Here is a 24,267-nt window from a genome sequence, read left to right on the forward strand (position 1 = left end):
CTGTGTACTTACGTCTCATGTGGGATCTGTCCTTAATGTGTTGTCCAATGTGAAGTAATGCTATAACTAGTACTGAAACAGTATTATTACACCTTGTGTTTCTGTGTGGGTGCAAACTGATGAAATCTTTACTTAGTATATGCTGAATCAATCTTCTGTATATAAAGATAATTGAAAATGAAAAAAAACTTGGTGTTAAATTGGAAATTACATAGAAAATTAATCAATTTTTTAAAAAAATATCATGTAGGATCTCTGTCATTAATGTGCTGTACATTTTGATTTAATGCTATACCTAGTACTCCAACAGTATTTTTCACTTTGTGTTGCTATGTGGGGGCAAACTGTTGAAATCTTTACTTAATATATACTAAACTGATCTTCTGTATATAAAGAGAATTGAAAATGAATCTTGATGTGAATGGAAGGGGAGAGGGAGTGGGAAAGGGGAGGGTTGCAGGTGGGAGGGAAGTTATGTGTGGGGGGAGACATTGTAATCCATAAGCTGTACTTTGGAAATTTATATTCATTAAATAAAAGTCTAAAAAAATTCAGTTTTTATATAAAGCAGAGTTTGATTTCATGTTTTGTCTGAAATATTTACCAAAAAATAAAAATAAAAAGAATAGGGCAAGAAGGGGAAGACTATCTCTAAAACCTTTGACTTGAACCTGCTCGGTAAGCTTCTGAATGTTGGGTTTGCTGAGAAATGAATATCAGAGTTTTTCTTGAAGCTGATAACATGAAGGACCTGGCCAGCAGTGATCTCCTGATGCCTAACAGGATGCTTGGTTTACTTTTCTGCCATTATCTGTTGTGTTTTTAGTCTATTCTCATTGTAATCATGCACAATACAGTTACTTATGAAGATCAAATTTACAAAGTCTGCTGAGTGGAGCAGTGTGACATGTAGTGACTCAGAATGTAAACTCTCAGGGGCAAATGTGGTAGTACCTTTGCTCCGATCAGGGAGTTGTTCAAATCCCTCATTTTTGAAGAAGTTGACCAGAAATACTTGCCAATGCTGCCAGAGCACTGCTGCAAAATGTGACATGTTTGTTTTTTAAATAATTTTCTTTTTGTTGTTAATTGTTTTGCTGTTCCTTTATTATCACTGGCATGGTTTGGCATCAGATGTCATCACCTCTTTATATTCTTTGAAGGTTCAAATAAAAACTGTGGTGCCAAAAGAAGAAATACAAAATAAAATTCAAAGATAAGATTAGTAATATTTTTATGAGAATAATGGTATCAGTGACTCAACTTTGACAAGAAATGTATAAAAGTTTTATTATTTGATGAGATCCTTCAAGGTATGCTTGGCAGAGAACCTGGAAAACTTTCTTTAAAGCACTGCTGCTGTGAGGGGATGATTGGGTTACAGAAAAAAAGTATTCCAACCACTGGTTGGACTTCATCATCCAAGTGCAATTTGCTAGAATAAACAGTGCATGAAAAGGAAAAGCTAGAACATGGCTGTGCCTGAGATTGAGCTAATAATTGCCCCACACTCTAGTATTTGCAGCACAAAGTAGTCACTGTAGACTGTCATCATTTCTTCTTTGTAGTTTCTCCTGCATCATTTAACTGAGTAAAGCACTAGTACCCCACAGTTCACTCCATACATTTATTTTTTTTAAAGTTTTACAGTTTATTAATTTTTATGAAAAATTCACAAAATCCCATAAAGTCACTACAAAATCTTTACTCCTTCAGCTTTTTGCCAGCACTAATATTGGCTTTGGCAGTTCCCCTGAACTCCTTCAATGTGTTGTTACACTCCTGTTGCTGTTGTGTTGAGATCTTTTTCTTCTCATACAGGCCATGTCTTGCAAGTCAATGTTTGGATTCATTTTTTAACATAATCCAAGGAATCATAAATCATACCAAAGTCCATTGTCTTGCCACCGCCAAAATGGGTTCTAAAACCAAATACAAAGATGCCATCAGGAGTTATCTAGCACATTTTGGTTAGTTTTTCCCAAATCTCTGTGGAACAGTTGCCTTCCCAGAGTGGAGCACGTCAATGACCATTTGTTCCCTCTGAAGTGGTCAGTTAGTCATGAACTTCCTGGTACAAATAGTACTGTGTCATTCATTATGTCAGCTGATCACTACAAAAAGAAAAATGCTACTATATTGCTATAAATCTCAAATAAAATATAATTCAATTCAACTGAGACAAAAGGTATAAAGAGTGATACCTGGGGCTGGCGCTGTGGTGCAGCAGTTTAAAGCCCTGGCCTGAAGTGCTGGCATCCCATATGGTTGCCAGTTCTAGTTTTGGCTGCTCCTCTTCTGATCCAGCTCTCTGCTATGGCCTGGGAAAGCAGTAGAAGATGGCCCAAGTGTTTGGGCCCCTGTGCCCATGTGGGAGACCCAGAAGAAGTTCCTGGCTCCTAGCTTTGGATCAGCTCAGCTCCAGCAGTTGCAACCATCTAGGGAGTGAACCAGCAGATGGAAAACCTCTCTCTATGTCTCTACCTCTCTCTGTAACTCTGTCTTTCAAACAAATAAAATAAATCTTTAATAAAAAAGAGTGATACCTTATTCATAAAGTTACAGTCCACAAATAAGATAAAATAGCTGTGATTTTTTATATACTTTCACAGCAGTCTCATATTCACAAGAACTAATCTGATGAAAACAAGTTGATATTACAAAAACAATACTATGACATAAATTTGGAATGTTCTTACTGTGAAAGAACAGATCAAACATGGTAAAAAGTTTCATAAAATAAGATTCTACTAGTTAACCTTCAAGTACTAAGAAAAAAATCTGTTGTTCCTCAAAATAAATTTTGTGCATGTTATAATCACTGATCAGCACGCAATATTGAAATTATGGCAAAAAATAGAATACATATATATAATTGTACTTTGGATAATGCATGGAAGAATGGAATTAAAGATGTGTTTTGAAATCCATTTATAATTTTAATAGCATAAATATTTCATACAAAATTCAAAAATTTGTTGTATATATGGATTTCAAAATTCCATTTCCGGGGCCAGCATTGTGGCATTGCAAATGGTGCCTACATAAAGAAATTGGGAAAACAAAAAATAAATGAGCTATCAATGCATCTCAAGGATCTCAAAAAAACAAAACAAAACAAAACAAAAAAAAACAGCAAACCAAACCCAAAACCAGTAGGAGAAAGAAATAATTAAAATTAGAGAAGAAATTAACAAAATTGAAACAAAAATACAAAATATCAGCAAAATGAAGAGAAGATTTTTTGAAAAAAATAAAACTGATACATCATTGGCTGAACGAGCAAAAAAAAAGAAGACCCAAATTAATAAAATTAGACATGAAAGAGGGAATGTAACAGACACCATAGAAATAAAAGGAATCTTCAGAAATTACTACAAAGAGCTGTATGCCAACAAACTAGGAAGCCTAGAAGAAATGGATAGATTCCTAGACACATGCAACCAACCGAAATTGAGCCATGAACACACAGAAAACCTAATCAGACCCATAATGAAGACAGAAATTGAATCATTAATAAAGGCTCTCTAAACAAAGAAAAACCTAGGACTGGATGGCTTTACTGCTGAATTCTACCAGACATTAAAGAACTAATTCCAGTTCTTCTCAAGCTATTCAAAATAATTGAAATGGAGGGAATTCTCCCAAGTTCTTTCTATGAAGCCAACATCACCTTAATCCCTAAACCTGAAAAAGACGCGACTGAGAAAGAGAACTACAGACCAATTTCCCATGAACACAAATGCAAAAATTCTGTACAAAACTCTAGCCAAACAAGTCCAACAACACATCAGAAAAATCATTTACCCCAACCAAGTGGGATTTATCTCTGGTATGCATGGATGGTTCAATATTAAAAAATCAGTAGGAGCCAAGATGGAGTAATAAGAAGGGAGCTTACTGAAAGACCAGGAGAAGGCAGATTAATAAAAGTGAAGATAGTGTAGTCTCAGGGAAGAATTAGGAAAAAAACAACAGAGGAAACTCTTGCATAATTAGAGGGACACAGTTGACCTATGTGGAGGGCACAAGTACCCACAGCTTGGGACTCTAGCTGTTGAGAGGCTCTGCACCTGCACTGGAAGGAGAGGTGAGATAAAACCACAGTAGCCTGAGACACTGGCAGAAAAGTGGCAGGAAGAGCCTAAAGGGAACAAGGCTTGAAGCCCCATGGGGGAAAAAAACACCAGCTTAACTAGAGGAGAGAAAAAATAAAAGGGACAGTACAGACATGATTCTATCTCTCCAATCACCTTACAAAAGCCTAGGAGCCAATAGAGCAGGCACCATTTTGGACATATGTAACAGCTGCGCCAGCTTGGGGCTGCACCCAGCAATCAGCCAAACAGAAAAACCTTACTCTGGTGAGGAGTAATAACAGGAGACTAAGACCTAGTGAATGTGTGGAGCTTATGAACTGGGACAGTGAAGAAAAACCTGTGTGTGTGTGGTATAACTCACAGTGTGGCTGAGACTTGAGTAGTCTTAGTGGGAGATGCCACAAGCATGGGCCACACTGGCTACCCGGTGAAAGACATTGCAGAGGAATCTGAGCTTACAGTGAGGACTGCACAGATCTTTTGTGTGGTCCTTGGGACAGAGCAGATGAATATTGCACCCACAGGGGCTAGTGCTCAGGCACTGATTGCTACCAAGGAGAAGAGCTCAACTGAGCAGAATTACTTCCCTTCTGAATAAAAAGAAAAAAAAAGAGGGAGAGAAGATTTACCACACCAAACCTGGGTGTGTCACCTTTGGCACACCCTTAACCCTGAAGAACTGAACAGTGCTCTCTGGCCACACCTACCACAGCCTCTAGAGATTTATGAAAAGCAGATAGTCCACTTAATCTAGAGACATAGTATAATGAAAAAGCCACCACAGCAAGAAAAAAAGAAGAAACCAAAGAATATATCCACAATGCCAAAGAAAAGACACAAAAACCAAGGAAATAAGAAAAAGGAAGACATTATGAAGCTCCCAAATGAACATGACACTTGAATACAAGAATATGAAGATGATGAGATAGAAGAAATAGAAGATACGGAATTCAAAAAATTTATGATAAGAACATTTAGAAGTTATCAAAAACAAATGCAGTGGCCAGCACTGTGGCTCAATAGGCTAATCCTCTGCCTGCAGTGCCAGCACACCGGGTTCTAGTTCCGGTTGGAGTGCTGGATTCTGTCCCAGTTGCCCTTCTTCCAGGCCAGTTCTCTGCTGTGGCCCAGGAGTGCAGTGGAGGATGGCCCAAGTGCTTGGGCCCTGCACCCCATGGGAGACAAGGATAAGCACCTGGCTCCTGCCGGATCAGTGCGGTGCGCTGGCTGCAGTGCACAGGCCACAGCGGCCATTGGAGGGTGAACCAACGGCAAAGGAAGAATGTTCTCCCTGACTCTCTCTCACTCTCTCTCACTAACTGTCCACTCTGCCTGTCAAAAAAAAAATGAAAAACAAATGCATGAACTACAGAAATTCATTCAGGACAGGACAGAAAATCTCTCTCATGAAAATGAAATCTTAAGGAGGAATCAAAATGAAATGAGGAATTTAATAGAACATGAAATTGAGATACTGAAGAGAAATCAAAATGAAATAAAGAATTCAATAGAACAAATGAAAAACACATTTGAGAGCCTTAAAAACAGAATCAGTGAGGAAGAAGAGAGAATATCGGACCTAGAAGACAGAGCACAGGAAGGTATACAGTTAAACCAAAGAAAAGAAGAGGAAATTAGAAATCTAAAACATATTGTTGGGAGTCTACAGGATACTATTAAAAAAACCAACATTTTGGTTCTAGGAGTTTCTGAAGGAATGGAGAGAGAGAAAGGATTAGAAAGCCTTTTTAGTGAGATACTAGCAGAAAAATTCCTGGGTTTGGAGAAGGAAAGAAATATCCAAATATAAGAAGCACATAGAACCCCCAATAAACAAGACCCAAAAAGATCCTCACCATGACACATTGTAATTAAACTCACCACAGTGAAGCAGAAAGAAAAGATTCTAAAATGTGCAAGAGAGAAACGTCAGATTACTCTCAGAGGATCTCCAATTAGACTCACAGCTGACCTCTCATCAAAAACCCTACAAGCTAGGAGAGAATGGCGAGATATAGCCCAGGCACTAAGAGAGAAAAACTGCCAGCCCAGAATATTATATCCTGCAAAGCTCTCATTTGTGCATGAAGGTAAAATAAAGAGCTTTCATAGCAAACAGAAATTGAAAGAATTTGTCACCACTTGTCCAGCCCTGCAAAAGATGCTTAAAGATGTGTTACACACAGAAACATGGCCATCAATATGACAGAAGGTAAAGGAAAAACATCTTCCAGTAAAAGATCACAGGAAGTTCAAAGCACATATTAGAAATATCTTTGAAAAATTGCAGGGCAAAGTCACTACTTATCCATAGCCACATTGAATGTAATGGCCTCTACTCTCCAGTTAAAAGATACAGACTAGCTGAATGGATTAAAAAACAAAACCCATATATTTTCTGCTTACAAGAAACATGTCTTTCCAACAAAGATGCATGCAGACTGAAAGTGAAAGGTTGGAAAAAGATATTCCATGCCAACAGAAACCAAAAAAAGAGCTGGCATAACCATATTAATAACAGACAAAATAAACTTTAACACAAAAACTGTTAAGAGAGATAAAGAGGGGCACTATATAATGATTAAGGGATCAATTCAACAGGAAGATGTAACTATTATAAATGTACATGCACCTGATTACAGGGCACCAGGTTATTTAAAAGATATGTTAAGGAATTTAAAGGGAGACTTAGACTCCAATACAATAGTACTGGGGGACTTCAATACTCCACTTTCAGCAATAGACAGATCAACCTGACAGATGATCAACAAGGAAACAACAGATTTAATTGACACTATTGCCCAAATGGATCTAACATATATCTACAGAACTTTTCATCCTACACTTGAAGAATACACATTTTTCTCAGCAGTAAATGGAACCTACTCTAGGATTGACCACATACTAGGCCATAAAGCAAGTCTCAGCAAATTCAAAAAAACTGAAATCATACCATGCATCTTCTCAGACCACAGTGGAATGAAGCTGGAAATTAGCAACTCAGGAATCCCTAGAGCATATGCAAACAAATGGAGACTGAACAACATGCTCCTGAATGAACAGTGAGTCATAGAAAAAAACAAAAGAGAAATCAAAAACTTTCTGGAAGTAAATGAGGATAACAACACAATATATCAAAACTTCTGGGATACAGCAAAAGCAGTGTTAAGAGGGAATTTTACCCACTACACCACAGCGCCGGCCCCATTGGAAATGGCATAGAAAATTAATTAATTATTTAAAAAAATATTATGCAGGATCTCTGTCTTTAATGTGCTGTACACTCTTATTTAATGCTATAACTAGTATTCCAACAGTATTTTTTTTCACTTTGTGTTGCTATATGGGGGCAAACTGTTGAAATTGTTACCTAATATATACTAAATTGATCTTCTGTATATAAAGAGAATGGAAAATGAATCATGATGTGATTGGAAGGGGAGAGGGAGCGGAAAAGGGGAGGGTTGTGGGTGGGAGGGAAGTTTTGGGAGGGGGAAGCCATTGTAACCCATAAGCTGTACTTTGGAAATTTATATTCATTAAATAAAAGTTTAATAAAAAAAGAGGGAATTTTATAGCAATATGGGCCTACATCAAGCAACTGGAAAGGCACCAAGTGGATGAGCTATCAATGCTTCTCAAAGATCTAGAAAAACTGCAGCAAACCAGACCCAAAACTAGTAGGATGTTGCCGTTGAATTCTCAACAACATTGCAGTGGATTCGTTTCTGAGAGGAGCAGCGTGGTGGGGGCAAGAGGCGCGGAGTCAACACACAGACCCCGGGAGCCGGGTGAAAGCAGGCTTGAGGCGAGCAGCCCACAGACTCGTTTATTACAGTTGGTACAACAGCTTATATAGCCAAGACCAGCCAATTTGGTCAGGGGGTGGTCTATGCTCCAACCAATCACAGCCTGTTGCCAGGCAGTTTCCAAAGCCATCCAATCACAGCCTGTTGCCAGGCAGTTTCAAATCCATCCATTCACAGCCTGTTGCCAGGCAGTTTCCAAAGCCATCCAATCACAGCCTGTCGCCAGGCAGGCTCCGTTGCCAGGTGGGTTTCAAAGCCATTCCTGAGTAACTGATGCTCACTTGCCAGTGGCCACCTTGGCATGGCCTTCTCATTCCACTACATTTCCCCCTTTTCATTTATTTTTGAGCAACGGGAGGCATGATTCTTGGCCATACCATTGTTGACCCCGTTTCCATGTGGTCTCCGTATGCAGCTGTGCCTGTCTTAGGTTGTCCCCCAGGGGATCTTACCCGTCATTGGCTAACCAGCGCTCAAATCGAGAGACCATAGGATTGCTTGCTCAGATAGGGGTAGGAATGAGGAATAACGGCTATCAGGAATGGCATGACCACACACAGGCTGTGGGCCATTTGAGTGGCTGACCAGAGCTAGTGGGGTATACAACAGTAACAGATATGGCTTTAGGCAGTTTCTCAGGGTAGGATGATAGGTCAGGTGCGTCTGCTAACAAGGCAGAGTCTCGGTCTTGTTCAGCTGGTTCTGGTTGGCTGTCAGTTGCAGGCTTAATGTTTCTGGCTGGTACCCAAATGGGCTGTTCCGCATTCTCTGGGAAGACACAAGCATATCCTCGACCTTTGGTTAGCAGAGGATGTGGTCCTTTCCATTCTCCTGTCAGGGGGTCTTTCTACCTAACCATAGGGGCTGGGGTCTGGGATGGAAAGGATCCCCGGTGTTTATAAGCTGGGCTGATCCCTTGGGAATCAAAAGTAAGAAAATTGATAATGAAAAGGACCTCAGTCAAAGCAAGCTGTGGGTCTGAGGGTATATGATTATTTTTTGCCTTTGTAAGAGATCTTTAATCGTCCTATGAGTTCTTTCAATAATTGCCTGTCCCTGTGGGTTGTATGGGATACCTGTAGCAGACTGTATGTTCCAAGATTTCAGGAAGGAAGTAAATTCCTGCGATGTATACACTGGCCCGTTATCAGTCTTTATGGTCCAGAGGACACCAAGGACCAGCATGGCTGATTTAACTGCCTTTATCACATTACCAGCCTTTTCTCCGGATTGGGCTGTTGCAAATACAGCCTTTGAATAAGTATCTACCACCACATGGACAAACTTAAGTTCACCAAAGGAATTAATGTGGGTGCCATAGTTTATTAGGAGCAAGCCCTCGTGGGTTCACTCCTGCTTGTTGCAGTGGGCCTAATGGGGTGAGGGGTGCACAATTCTTGCAAGAGTGCACTAGGTGTTTGCATTGTCTCATTGTTAGCTCTGGGAAAAGCAATTTTATGTTGCTTGCTGACATATGAAATTTTTGGTGTAAAATACGGGCTTGTTCTAAGTGTCCAATGGAAGCCGTGTTGCGGGAGATAAGACGATCAACCTTTCTGTTGCCTTGGAAAATAAAGCCAGGTAACCCAGTATGTGATCTTATGTGTGAGATATACCATGGGTATTTTCTGTTCTCAGTTAGCTCTTTAAGTGTGGTGAACATCTAGTCAATTGGCTTACTGGTTGGGTTAAAGATTGCAAAAGGGATCGTCTTGCTACCTGTACTGAGTATTTGCTGTCTGAAAATATATTTACCGGTCCATCTTGGCTAAGGAGTAGAACCTTGACTATTGCTTTTATTTCTCCCAACTTTACTGATCCCCCATGGGGTTCTACATGGATCTTATCTTTTTCTGTTAAAGATTTCATCACTATTCCAAAGAGTGACTTGTTGGCATCCGTAAACGCACATGGTGCCATGGGTATAGGTTGATTAGCAGGGAAAGCATGTTTTGGATAGTCTATTTCTAAGGTTTTTAGTGTCTGGAGTAGCCTGTCTGCTGGCAGGTGATTGTCGATCTGTCCTGGAAAATTTATCACTAAAGTTTGAAAGAGCATGCTGTTCTGCATCAATGTTGACAGTTCCAATTGTGATAGTGGTAGGACCATTATGTCTGGCTCTGCATTAAATATCTTATTGGTATAATATCTTAATTTAAGTCCCATCATAAGGATGGCATCTACTTTGTTTACTATTTTATGACAATCGCTCCAGGCTATGTGCACACAAAAAAGTGGTCCATGTCGTTGCCAAATAACTCCTAAGGGGGCCTTGAAGGTAGATATGGTATGGCAAATAGAGGCACCTGAGGGTCTATCTAAAGGTTTTTAAATTTGACAACTGGGTGTTAATCTTTTCTATAGTCGATTTGAGCGCTGGTGTCAATGTGATTTTTGAGGAAGGGCTGTTTCCTTTAGTCAATAAATCATATAGCGGTCTAAGTTCTGCAGGTGTTAGGGGAAGGAAGGGCTTCAGCCAATTGATTTGGCCACATAGTTGCTGAAGTTCATTAACTGAGTATTCATGCTTGACTTAGGTTTGGGCCCAGTGGAGATATATGGGAGGAGATTTGATAACCCAAGAATTGAAAGGGAGGAAAATGTTGTACTTTTTCTGTGGCAATAGACAAACTCAGGAATTTTAAATTTCTTACTGTCTCACTTAGACAGGCATTCAGAATTGATGCATTCTTGTGAGCAAGTAAGATATCATCCATATAATGTATGACCAAGCACTGATCTTTAAGTGTGCTGGTCGCATGAGAAACGTATCTTTGGCAAATGGCAGGGCTATTTTTCATGCCTTGTGGGAGTCCACTACAGTAGGAGAAGAGAAATAATTAAAATTAGAAAAGGAATCAACAGAATTGAATCCCAAAACACATTACAAATGATCAGCAAAATGAAGAGCTGTTTTTTAAATAAACAAAAATTGACACCCCATTGGCCCAACTAACTAAAAAAATAAAAGACCCAAATCAATAAAATCAGAGATGAAAAAGGGAATGAAACAACAGACACCACAGAAATAAAAAGAGTCATCAGAAATTACTACAAGGACTTGCCAGCAAACAGGGAAATCTATCAGAAATGGATAGATTCCTGGACACATACAACCTACCTAAATTGAACCATGAAGACACAGAAAATCTAAACACTCATAGCTGAGACAGAAATTGAATCAGTATTAAAGGCCCTCCCAGCAAAGAAAAGCCCAGGATCGGATGGATTCACTGCTGAATTCTACCAGACATTTAAAGAAGAACTAACTCCAATTCTTCTCAAACTATTCAGAACAAAAAAAAATGAGGGAATCCTCCCAAATTCTTTCTATGGGCCGGCGCCGCGGCTCACTAGGCTAATCCTCCGCCTTGCGGTGCCGGCACACCGGGTTCTAGTCCCAGTCGGGGCACCGATCCTGTCCCGGTTGCCCCTCTTCCAGGCCAGCTCTCTGCTGTAGCCAGGGAATGCAGTGGAGGATGGCCCAAGTGCTTGGGCCCTGCACGCCATGGGAGACCAGGATAAGCCCCTGGCTCCTGCCATCGGAACAGCGCGGTGCGCCGGCCGCAGCGCGCCTACCGCGGCGGCCATTGGAGGGTGAACCAACGGCAAAGGAAGACCTTTCTCTCTGTCTCTCTCTCTCACTGTCCACTCTGCCTGTCAAAAAGTAAAAAAAAAAAAAATTCTTTCTATGAAGCCAGCGTCACCTTAATTCCTAAACCTGAAAAAGATACAGCATCAAAAGAGAATTACAAAACAATTTCCCGGATCAACATAGATGCAAAAATCCTCAATAAAATTCTGGCCAATAGAATGCAACAACACGTCAGAAAGATCATCTACCCAGACCAAGTGGAATTTATCCCTGGTATGCAGGGATGGTTCAACATTTGCAAATCAATCAATCTGATACACCATGTTAACAAACTGCATAAGAAAAACCATATGATTCTCTCAATAGACGCAGAAAAGCATTTGATAAAATACAACACCTTTTCATGATGAAAAATCTAAGCAAATTGGGTATAGAAGGAACATTCCTCAATACAATCAAAGCAATATATGAAAAACCCACGGCCAACATCCTATTGAATGGGGAAAAGTTGGAAGCATTTCCACTGAAATCTGGTATCAGACAGGGATGCCCACTCTCACCACTGCTATTAAAATTATTACTGGAATTTTGTGCCAGGGCCATTAGACAAGAAAAAGAAATTAAAGGGATACAAATTGGGAAGGAAGAACTCAAACTATCCCTCTTTGCAGATGATAGGATTATTTATTTAGGGGACCCAAAGAACTCTACTAAGAGAATATTGGAACTCATAGAGGAGTTTGGCAAAGTAGCAGGATATAAAAATCAATGCACAAAAATCAACAGCCTTTGTATACACAGGCAATGCCATGGCTGAGGAAGAACTTCTAAGATCAATCCCATTCACAAGCTACAAAAACAATCAAATACCTTGGAATAAACTTAACCAAGGATGTAAAAGATCTCTATGATGAAAATTACAAAACCTTAAAGAAAGAAATAGAAGAGGATACCAAAAACTGGAAAAATCTTCCATGCTCATGGATTGGAAGAATCAATATCATCAAAAGCAATTTATACATTCAATGCAATACCAATCAAAATACCAAAGGCATTCTTCTCAGATCTGGAAAAAAATGATGCTGAAATTCATATGGAAGCACAGGAGACCTCGAATAGCTACAGTAATCTTGTACAACAAAAACAAAGCCAGAGGCATCACAATACCAGATTTCAGGACATACTACAGAGCAGTTGTAATTAAAACAGCATGGTACTGGTACAGAAACAGATGGATAGACCAATGGAACAGAATAGAAACACCAGAAATCAATCCAAACATCTACAGCCAACTTAGATTTGATCAAGGATCTAAAACCAGCTCCTGGAGCAAGGACAGTCTATTCAATAAGCAGTGCTCAGAAAACTGGATTTCCACGTGCAGAAGCTTGAAGCAAGACCCCTGCATTACACATTACACAAAAATCCACTCATGACCTGATACAATCAAATTATTAGAGAACATTGGAGAAACCCTGCAAGATATAGACAGTGGCAAAGACTTCTTGGAAAAGACCCCGGAGACACAGGCAGTCAAAACCAAAATTAACAATTGGGATTACATCAAATTGAGAAGTTTCTGTACTGCAAAAGTAACAGTCAGAAAAGTGAAGAGGCAACCGACAGAATGGGAAAAATATTTGCAAACGATGCAATAGATAAAGGATTAATAACCAGAATCTATAAAGAGATGAAGAAACTCCACAACAACAAAACAAACCACCCACTTAAGAAATGGGCCAAGGACCTCAATAGACATTTTTCAAAAGAGGAAATCCAAATAGCCAACAGACACATGAAAAAATGTTCAGGATCACTAGCAATCAGGGAAATGCAAATCAAAACCACAATGAGGTTTCACCTCACCTCAGTTAGATTGGCTCACATACAGAAATCTACCAACAACAGATGCTGGTGAGGATGTGGGGAAAAGGGGGCACTAATCCACTGTTGGTGGAATGCAAACTGGTTAAGCCACTACGGAAGTCAGTTTCGAGATTGCTCAGAAACCTGAATATAACTCTGCCATACAACCCAGTCATCCCACTCCTTGGAATTTACCCAAAGGAAATTAAATTGGTAAACAAGCTGTCTGCATCTCAATTTTTATTGCAGCTCAATTCACAATAGCTAAGACATGGAATCAACTTAAATGCCCATCAACAGTAGACTGGAAAAGAAATTATGGGACATGTACTCTATAGAATACTATGCAGCAGTAAAAAACTTTGAAATCTGGTCATTTACAACAAAATGGAGGAATCTGGAAAACATCATGCTGAGTGAAATAAGCCAGTCCCAAAGGGGCAAATATCTTATGTTCTCCCTGATCAGTGACAACTAACTGAGCACCTAAAGGAAACCTGTTGAAGTGAAACTGATACTATGAGAAACAATGACTTTATCTGCCCTTGTACTGATTGTGGAGGAACAACTTACTACTTTATTACTCTTAGTATTTTTTTGGTTCTACTTAATACCATTGGTTGAACTCTTTCATTAACACACAATTATTCTTAGGTGTTTAAATTTAACTGAAAAGTGATTCCTGTTAAATATAAGAGTGGGAATAAGAAACGGAGGAGATGTACAGTTCAACACATGCTCAATCGGACTTACCCCTAATGGTAGAGTTAGAAACGTGCTAGGGAATTCCAATCCAATCCCATCAAGGTGACATGTACCAATGCCATGTAACTAGTCAAATTGATCAGCTTCAGTTCATAATTGATCACAATGATAGGATTAAGTGTCAAAGGGATCACATAAACAAGAGTAGTGTCTGCTAATACTAACTAATATAATTAAAAAGAGAGAATGATCCAACATGGGAAGCAGAATACACAGCAGACTCATAGAATGGTGGATGTCCTAAACAGCACTCTGGCCTCAGAATCAGCCCTGAAGGCATTCGGATCTGTCTAAAAAGCCCATGAGAGTATTTCAGGCATGGAAAGCCAAGACACTGTGGCAAAAAAAAAAAAAAAGACGTAAATGAAAGATCTCAGCGAGTGAGATCCCAGTTGAAAGAATGGGCCATTAAAGAAGGAGGTACCTTTCTCTGAAGGGAGGAGAGAACTTCCACTTTAACTATGAGCTTGTCTTAAAAAGATCAGAGTTGGTGAACTCAAGGGCATCCATAGCCTTGGCAGCTCATGACAAGAGCCTCAGGTGATTACTGATGTCGTAAATAAGAGTGTCAATTGTTAAATCAACAATAGGAGTCATTGTGCACTTACTCCCCATGTAGGATCTCTGTCCTTAATATGTTGTACTATGTGAATTAATGGTATAACTAGTACTCAAACAGTACTTTATACTTTGTGTTTCTGTGTGGGTGCAAATTGTTGAAATCTTTACTTAGTATATACTAAACTGATCTTCTGTACATAAAGATAATTGAAACTGAACCTTGATGTGGATGGGATGGGAGAGGGAGTGGGAGATGGGATGATTGCAGATGGGAGGGTAATTATGGGGGGGGCACTATAATCCAAAAGCTGTACTTTGGAAATGTATATTTATTAAATAAGTTTTAAAAAAAACAGAGAATCCAAGATATGCTACACATGAAGTTCTCATTTCCTAGCTCAGTTACTAAAACAGCAAAGAAGAAACTCTTGAATAGAATTAGACTCATATTTGCCCTACTACTTAGAACAATTTAAATGCCTCAAGAAAAGCTAGAGGTCAGAATCAAATCACCCTGCTCTCTAAACTTTTAAGCTACAGGAGCTGACTGACAAACTGAGGAAGTTTCCAACTAAATGCAAACTGTAAAAAAAAAGAAAAGTTGCAACATGGAAAATTACAATCAAATATGGGTTGAAAAACTCTAAGAGCAGAGTTCAAAAGTCAAAGATCAAAACTTCTTGTCAACTTTTTTCCTAACAGAAAACCTGGTTGTTTTAACATTAATATGTAGGACCAAATTCTATCTTCATGTCAATGTGCCTTTTGTATTAATGCTCAATTTCCAGAAACTCATGTGGCCAATTCCATGATAACCTCAGCCAATCTACCACAAATCTACAACACTTTATATTTTCCTCAGCTGATTGTCCTGTTTTGTTCCTCTTTCTCTGTGCCAAACACCATTGTACTTTAGGACAAATATTACTTTTTCCTTTATTTAAAACATATCTCTTATATTCCATAACTTCACTAAAAGTATGTCTGTGTATCACAGTTTTTTAACCTTTTTCTCTTAATTTTGGTTACCATATACTTGTTAGAATTATTCCTTATTCTAAGTAACTTAATTTCTAACAAAAGCTTAGTAAACAATTTTGAACCGACATACTTCAATAATTGATGAAAGCACAGTTACTTGTAGGTCCAGTGCCTTTTATAGAATTTAAGATGTCAAAAGTTCATGAATTTACATTTAGGAACATTTACCTCTTTCAGCGGTTAATCTGGTAATGCACAACTATAGTAAAAAGGGTGGTCCTTACTAGCACTTCTTGCAGGCTTATGCCAGGTGCTTGGCTGAGGGATCTACACACCTTAAGCTTTTTGATCCTCATCACAGCTTTCTGGGGCTGTAACTATGGTTATCTCTACTTCTCAGTTAAGACATGACAGACATACCCTGAGTAAATTTCCTCTAGTCACAAGTGAGCATAAATTCTAACATGATAAAAAGCTTCAGAATATTAGATAATATGAACTTACCATGTGTAAAATGTTTATGGAAAATATGTATCATGACAAAGCTATGCATAGATTATAAAAAATTTTATACCAAAACAAACATACAATTTTTCTTCCCACAAACTTTTTCAAGTACAATAATGTTGCTCCGGCATTATTTAAAGTAATTAGAAAAAAAGCTGTCAAATAACAGATAACTCTTCCAAAGCCAAGAAACACTTCTTTAGTGAGCCAGAGTGTTCTGCCCCAATTCAGTCCTACAAAGTGATCACAAGCCAAAAAATGTTTCATTCTCAGCTTGAGTCAAATTCTCCATTTTCTCAAACTCCTTATCAACCCAGTTTTCTTTCAGGTAAGCTCCTTCTCGAATCCCAATATCCTGGAGACCTTTCTTGAAGTTTCCTAATTAACACTGCACTCATGCTCCAGTCCTTTCAGAAAGGTCCCTCCTCCCAAATTCTCCTTTCCCCCACTTTTCCTAAGGATTTTCCACAGGCCCCATCTCATATCCCATGAATCCCTGCTACAGCTCTTGCAAAAGTCATCTGCTTTCAGCAATAATATTCTTCCCTTTTCCTATCTATCCTCGGATGGAGACACACACAAATTACATGTTCTCCCCTCCCCCAGCTCTTTCAAGGCACCTAGCCCTCCCCCAGAGTTTCCCTCCAGTGCTGTCAACCTTGGTCCTGAACTCTAAACCCTGACCTTTTTTCTCAGTTTTTCAAATCCAGAAGTGCTGGGGTTTTACTCTTTGTCAACAGCATACGACTTTCCCCCCAGGTCTACCTCCCATGCTGCAACACCCAAGTCTTCTCGGCCCCTGATTCCCAGCAGAACCCCAGAGAAACTCAGTCCCCAATATCCGTTCTTCCCCTCCTGTCTCTGTGGCCCCTAATTCTCCTCTAGGTGCCCTTGGACCCCAGATTTCTCCCCATACCTGCGTCCCCTCTCTGCTGCAGGACAGAGGCCCACCTCACTGCCTCCAGGGCTTGGGGGTCCTTTCCCTTAACCTTGGTGCCCCCAGGCTGCTGACAGCGTCAGTCCAGCCAGACTGGCTCACCTGCTGTTCCTGTCCAGGAGGAAGGCACAGGCGGCCAGGTTAAGCCAACGCCGAGCAGCATCTGAAACTCGGAGAGGAGCACGTCGTTGTTGAACTTCAGTATCACTTTCAGGTCCAGCTCCAGCCCCGTGTCCTCCAGGGCCCGGCCGACTCCAGTCTCTGCTCCTCCTCACGTCTGAGCCTCTGCTGCTGGGACCCTAAGAGGCCTGCTGCCAGCAGGTGCTGCGACTGCACTCCACTGAGGTAGGCCCCGGATCTGTCACTGCCTCAAAGATAAACTCAATCACCAGTGAGCTCCTCAGGCCAGCGGCGTGGCCGTCACCTCTGCTGCAGCCCCAGGCTCCCCTCGGCAGCCCCAGGCTTCCTCACTGCACAGAAGCCTGAGGTCTAACTTCGCCCCCACCGCCGCTGGGCCCACGCTCAAGGCCCGTTGCTTGACCACCGCGGCCGCCATCTTCCCACGCTCAACATTGCCTCCTCCCCACACTTCGCTTCCAATGCTGCAGCCTTGCCAGGATTCATGGCTGCCACTCTCGCAGCCGTCCCACTCTTCGGGGCCACCCTACTCTTCGTGGCTGCGGCTGCCGCCCCCACTCTGCAGGGCAGCCCCACTCTTCATGGACTCAGCCTCCGCCAACGTCCAGAATTCGTGGTTGCTACTTCTGCCGCTTGGTGATATCGCACCTGCTGCGTCACATGCCCGGCCCCGCCCCTTCCTCCTGGTCTCAGTCGTCCCCCTCCTACTTTCACTTTCACCTGTCCCGAGGACTCCATGGAGTTGACCCTCTGAGAGCTTTTTCCTTACCAGTGACCTGGGGGTATAGGGCCCTCTTCTGACATCTCTAAGTAGTAAACTTCTACTACTTCATAGATGTGGTTGAGTTGCCTTGACTCACACTGAATCTAACTTTACTGCTGGTCATAGTTCTCCTAGAGCGGCCACCTTGGTAGAAATAAGCTAGAAACAGATCAGACAAGTCTCAAGGGCATCTGGAAATCTTAATACGTGTCCTGTAGAAGGAACGCCTGGTCGTTGGCTGCACACTGCCCTGGGCCCTCCATTCCCTCTGTGATGTGTCCTGCCTGGTGGCCATGGTTTTGTGTGAACTGCATGCTCCTAGACACGGCGTGCACTGCAATGTCACTAGATGATGGACAGTAACAGTCCCATCCTCTGATGGCCACTGTTGTATATGCAGTCTGTCAGTAACTGTCACGTTGGCACGTGGTGACTGTTTTCTTAGAAGTTCTGTAATGGAGGTTAATAGCTCCCAGGTGTGTGAGTATCCAGGCCATACTAATTGGGGTTGAGTGGTGGAAACCAGGCCCTCAGGGCACATGGCTTTCTGTAATTCTCTGATCATCTTCAATGTATATATATATACAGTATTTATTTATTCTCAAATAAAAATTATGTTTAGAGACATCACAGAGAATAGGACAAGAATATCTGAATTGTTTGTTATAGCCTCCTTTAAGTCAGAAGTTTGTGTTGCTTGTGTTTAACTCCCAACTCTCCAATAAGAGTTTTTGAAGCTTCCAATTCTTTCTTCCATAGTGCAATGATAATTGATAAGATAAACAATCATAGTTTCAATTATATACATACATATTTAGAGATTTTTTTGAATATGTATTTTTGGCACAATCCACTCTAATTGATCCTTCTAGCTGTTAAAATTTCTTGTTTCACAGTATAGTTAAGAGTGTTTCCCAACACAGATTTTCAACTCTTTCATGTTCATATTAGAGACAAAATATATTATAAAATCTCATTTTGTTGCAGTTATACTTCACAATAAAAACAATCTACACACTAATTGAATATCCCTATTTTGAATTTTTTATGTGTTTGTACATAAAGATTGAACTGACAACAAAGAAAACTAGGTTAAAGTAAATGTCAAAGGGGCCGGTGCTGTGGTGCAGTGGGTTAACGCCCTGGCCTGAAGCACCAGCATCCTATATGGGCACCTGTTCAAAACCCAGCTGCTCCACTTCCAGTCCAGCTCTCTGCTGTGGCCTGGGGAAGGCAGTGGAGGATAGCCCAAGTCCTTGGGCCCTGCACCTGCATGGGAGACCAGGAGGAAGTACCTGGCTCCTGGCTTCGGATTGGTGCAGCACCAGCCATGGCGTCCATTTGGGGAGTGAACCAGCAGATGGAAGACCTTTCTCTCTGTTTCTCCTTCTCACTGTCTGTAACTCTCTCAAATAAACAAAATATTTCTTAAAAAAAGTAAATGTCAAAACACATTGTCATGCTCTAGTATTTAACAATCTGAGTAAAGAAAAGTTAATAAAATACATGTTTTTTTAATTACAATTGTTTGAAATATTAATTTTTAATAATATGCATATATGTAAACCTTTTGAGGACCCTCTTCCTACATACAGTGGTAGAGCAAAGCCTGAACATCTGCATATTGTAATAAGAGGATAGAAGTAGCACTAATTAATTGTGATAAGAGGATAAAAGAAGCATGAAGCACTTTACTAAAGAGCCTGAGGTATAAGCTTCCAATGTTAAAAACTTGGAAAAGAGTGTTACTGGGGCCAGCATTGTGGTATAGCAGGTTAAGCCATTGCTTGCAAAGCCAGAGACCCATATGGGTGCTAGCTCCTTTGTGGCCACTCTACTTCTGATCCTTCTCCCACATGTGAGACCTGAATGAAACTCCTGGCTCCTGGCTTCAGTCTGGCCCAGCCCTGGCCATTGTGGCCATTTGTGGAGTGAACCAGCTGAGGGAGATTTCTATCTCTCTATGTCTCCCTATCACTCTATAAGTTTGCCTTTCAAATACATAGATAAATAAATATTTTAAGAAGGAAAAGAGTGGCATTTTCAAACTCAATGACAAAAGGAGTTTGCGTACATTTTATATGGTAGTTGATATGGCTGCATTATTGGCTGCACTTGTTAATTCTAAATCACTATACATACATTCTGAAGCAGAATTATTATGTGATGGGAATCAAGATTCTCACTGTTAAGGAAGGAGTAGAGATGATGAGTAGGGAAGAATGAAGCATGTAATATTGAACTAAATATATAGTATAAATTCATGTTTTCTTGATATAGATATTTTACCAAAAACAAGGAAAAGTTTCTCTCTGCTTGCAGACCAATATTTAAGAGTCAAGAACTGATGCATGAAAGCAGGTTAATTCAAGAAGCCAGAAATGTTGGGAGAAGGAGGATGTGATTGTCACCAAGACTATCGCAGCATCTCAGGGTAGCAGGATTGTCTCAGATGAGACCAGAATGGGGAATCAGGACTAAGGGGCATCAGTGATAGGCCCTGCTGCATGTTGGGCTCTGGCCAGAAAATAAGGAGGATGGTCAGAGTCAAAGAGGTTAAATTTGAGCGTGTAGTCACAAATCCCAGCCTCTGGTCCTGCTGACTGGGGTAGGCTATTTACTTGGCAAATTCATTTTTTTTAACTTTTATTTAATGAATATAAATTTCCAGTGTACACCTTATGGATTACAATGGCTTCCCCCTCCCATAACTTCCCTCCCACCCGCAACCCTCCCCTCTCCCGCTCCCTCTCCCCTTCCATTTGCATCAAGATTCATTTTCAATTCTCTTTATATACAGAAGATCAATTTAGTATAAAGATTTCAACAGTTTGCACCCACATAGAAACACAAAGTGAAACATACTGTTTGAGTACTAGTTATAGCATTAAATCACAATGTACAGCACATTAAGGACAGAGATCCCACATGAGGAGCAAGTGCACCGTGACTCCTGTTGTTGACCCAACAAATTGACACTCTAGTTTATGGTGCCAGTAACCACCCTAGGCCCTCGTCATGAGTTGCCAAGGCTATGGAAGCCTTCCAAGTTTGCTGACTCTGATCATATTTAGACAAGGTCATAAAAGACAGAGTGTGGATAGTAACCAATGATCCTAAGAGTGGTATTTACCAGGTTTGAACAATTATACAGCATTAAGTGGGGAAGAGGACCATCAGTACACACAGGTTGGGAGTAGAGCCATTGGTGGTAGAGTAGAGGTTATGATTACAAAGGAATGAGGCCCAAGTGTGCTAGACAGGGTCTAGAACAAAGGACAGAGTCATTATTAGAGGAGCTAAGAAAGGTGCTGTCTAAGCTACAAGTAATTTTTCTGATTGAGAGGCAAATAGAACCTGATAGAAGGGGCTTGATAATAATCTGGTGGGCTTTAGGCCTTGTAAGTTAAGAGGCCCAGACCTACCTATCTCTTCACATGGGGTATATCCTAAGGGAGGTGTGAACCTCCTAGGGGAAGGCACTCTGTTGACTTTCATTACTTGGCTGGCCTGGGAGGAGAGCTGGCCAGGTAAACGCAGGTGGCATCTCTAACAAGAAATTTACAGTTCTGCCTGCAATGTTGCTGACCCTACTTGACCATCCCGTCAGCTGCAGTGGTCACTTTGGAAGTTGGGCTGAGTGAAGGGCTTTTCAGCTTAGAGCCAATAAGATCTGTGGCTCTGACCTGGTCATCCTTCGACTCCAGGGCAGGTCCATTTCCAGTGATCCAACTCTTGGCAGAGCTGCCAGGGCTCTTCACAAGCTGACTTCTGCTGAAGCCCAGGCTTACCACATTGAAAGCCACTGCAATGGACTGGCCTGTTGGGTCTCCTTGAGGGCAGATCACTGTACAGATCAGCCATTCATAGGCCTGCCACCCATTGCTTCTGATGCCTAGCTTTCTTTTCCTCCTGGTTTGTGTTAAAGCAGACCAGAGGATACTAGGCAAGGGAGTGCCCAAGTCTCATCTCTAATCTTCGGTGGCCTGAACTACAAGTCTATAGTCACAGGCATGTTCTGTAGTAGTTTTTCTAAGGTAGACAATGCCCATGAGGAAAATTATATTCTCACTTTAAAACTTTCTTTCCCTTTGGTCTGAAAGGGAGGTTTTTTTCTACTTACTGTATACTTCGCTGATGGCGAAGTGAATCTAGCTATGAGATTATTATTTAAGTTCTTATTTTGGCTATGCTATTACAGAAAAATGTTAGCCATCTCTTTTATAAGGTCTAAAGATTAAATTGTGCGTCCTACAGATTCAAATTCAGCTGACTTTCTCAAGACCATATTCTAAAATCCTCAAGCAGGCATAACTTGTTTCTTAAGCATAAGTCTAGTCACAAATACAACAGTTTTTACAAAGCAAAATGGAGTCATTTGGGCTACTATCACAGTTAAAATGCTGCATGTAAAATCTTTACTGCTATGTGTATTATAATGAAGAGTAAGATTCTGTTTTTTTTATTTTATTTTAACTGGGGCATCTTTGAAGCCTCACCCAAGTGACTTCTACTACTTTTCTACATCTAGGGAGGCTGTTAAGAAAACCCAAGTGTTCCCTCTTTGCACCACTATGAGTTCAAGTCAAACACAGGGTCCTTATCCCAGCCCAAACTGTAACCCTTACAAAAACAGAAACAAATCTCCTTTCCCTGCTATTTCAAGTTATGTGTTTGAACCTCCTGGGAAGCCACTCTTCTCTCTCCAGAAATTCATTTTGTGTGAAATAATACATAACAGATTCTCATAGTCTATGTGTGTGTGTGCACACATGGAATCATTGTTCTCAATATCCAAAGTTTGAGTGAGAGTCTTGTTTGTTTCTACACAATGGCAATAACATGTATCCACATTGGTTACTTAATATGGTTACTCCTGCTATTAGTGGGCCTAAAAAGTAACTTCTTCTCTGTAGCAGCATGCATACCTCATAATCTGATCCTCAGTTTTCATGCCATTCTCCAATTAAAGGCACCCAAATTCTTCAGATGAATGACTAAGATGAGGCAAGTAATATACAAAATAAGCCAGGAACATCTTGCAGCACTAGAAGTAAAGAAGTGCTAAAAAGAAATGGTTGTGAGTATGGTCAAGGATACAGAAACCAATTGAAAAATCTCCTGATGGCCAAAGTCGGAATATGTCCATAAGAAAGTAAATGAAATATCATTGGAATATACCCAAGATATAAAATAGCTATCTATAAATCTACACTTACAGAAACAACTGGATGCATAAATACATATGATAGAGCATAAAAACCCTATGCAGAAGAGTTTAGAGATAATTTACATGTAAACTCTGCTCTCATGGAGAAGTTGTAGCATTCCAAACTGCTAGTGTAAGCTGTTCATACCAGCCTTCATCTAAAAGTAACAGATGTAGCCAGTGTTGTTGTGCAGCAAGGTAAGCTGCTGTGAGCAATGCTACCATCACATATTAGAGTAGTGATTTGATTCCCAGCTACTCCACTTCCAATCCAGCTTCCTGATAATATGCTTCCCCGGGTTGGGGATGGGAAGGGCAACAGAAGATGGGCCAAGCATTTGGATTCCTGCATCAATGTAAGAGACCCAGGTAGGCTTCTAGGCTATTGGCTTCAGCCCATAGTATCCTTGGCTGCTGCAGGCATTTAGGGAGTGAATTATTTCTGCTGATTGCCAGGTTGGTCCAGCCACCCCTGTGTGTTGGCAGATAAAAATCTACTCAGGGGCACATTCAGGTAGAAAAAATGTGAGGGCCAGGGGACTGCAGATTCACAGGTCTGAGCCCTGCCTTTCAATGTTCATATACTTTTATTTGCTTTACATGGGTCAGGGTTGAGGGTCAGGTAGCCTAAACCATCTCTTGTGTAGGCATGTCTTGTTCCCTAGGGCTGTGGCCTTTTGCATGCTCTAGGTCAGCCTCTGCAGACACAAGTCTTGCCTGTTTCTCCCTGCCTCCAAGCTTTCACATACATTTTAGAAAACCAAGAATTTGACAGAAGTGGTAGTTAATAGAATGACAAGTCAGCTACTAAAATGTTCAAAGCATGAGGGAGGGAGTAGTTGGTGATGGAATATGATGTCATCACATTCAATGGCTTCCAATACCTTTATTGATCATCAGTGAAGTTTGATACTGTTCATCAATGAAATATTTTCATTTTTCCCAACTTGAACTCATTCATCAATTCAGACTCTTAAGGAAGAAGCTTAAAGAATAGAAAAAGTAGAAACATGGTAATATGTGGCCTTACTATTTC

General features: G+C 40.6%; 1 pseudogene; it reads right to left on the minus strand.

The window, feature by feature from the left end:
* Window positions 1-1,704: 1,704 nt before the first annotated feature.
* On the minus strand, window positions 1,705-2,079 carry LOC133755150 (small ribosomal subunit protein eS24-like; annotated as a pseudogene).
* Between the last annotated feature and the right edge of the window lie 22,188 nt (window positions 2,080-24,267).

Source organism: Lepus europaeus, unplaced genomic scaffold, assembly GCF_033115175.1.
Source record: "Lepus europaeus isolate LE1 unplaced genomic scaffold, mLepTim1.pri SCAFFOLD_3_1, whole genome shotgun sequence".
Taxonomy (NCBI): domain Eukaryota; kingdom Metazoa; phylum Chordata; class Mammalia; order Lagomorpha; family Leporidae; genus Lepus; species Lepus europaeus.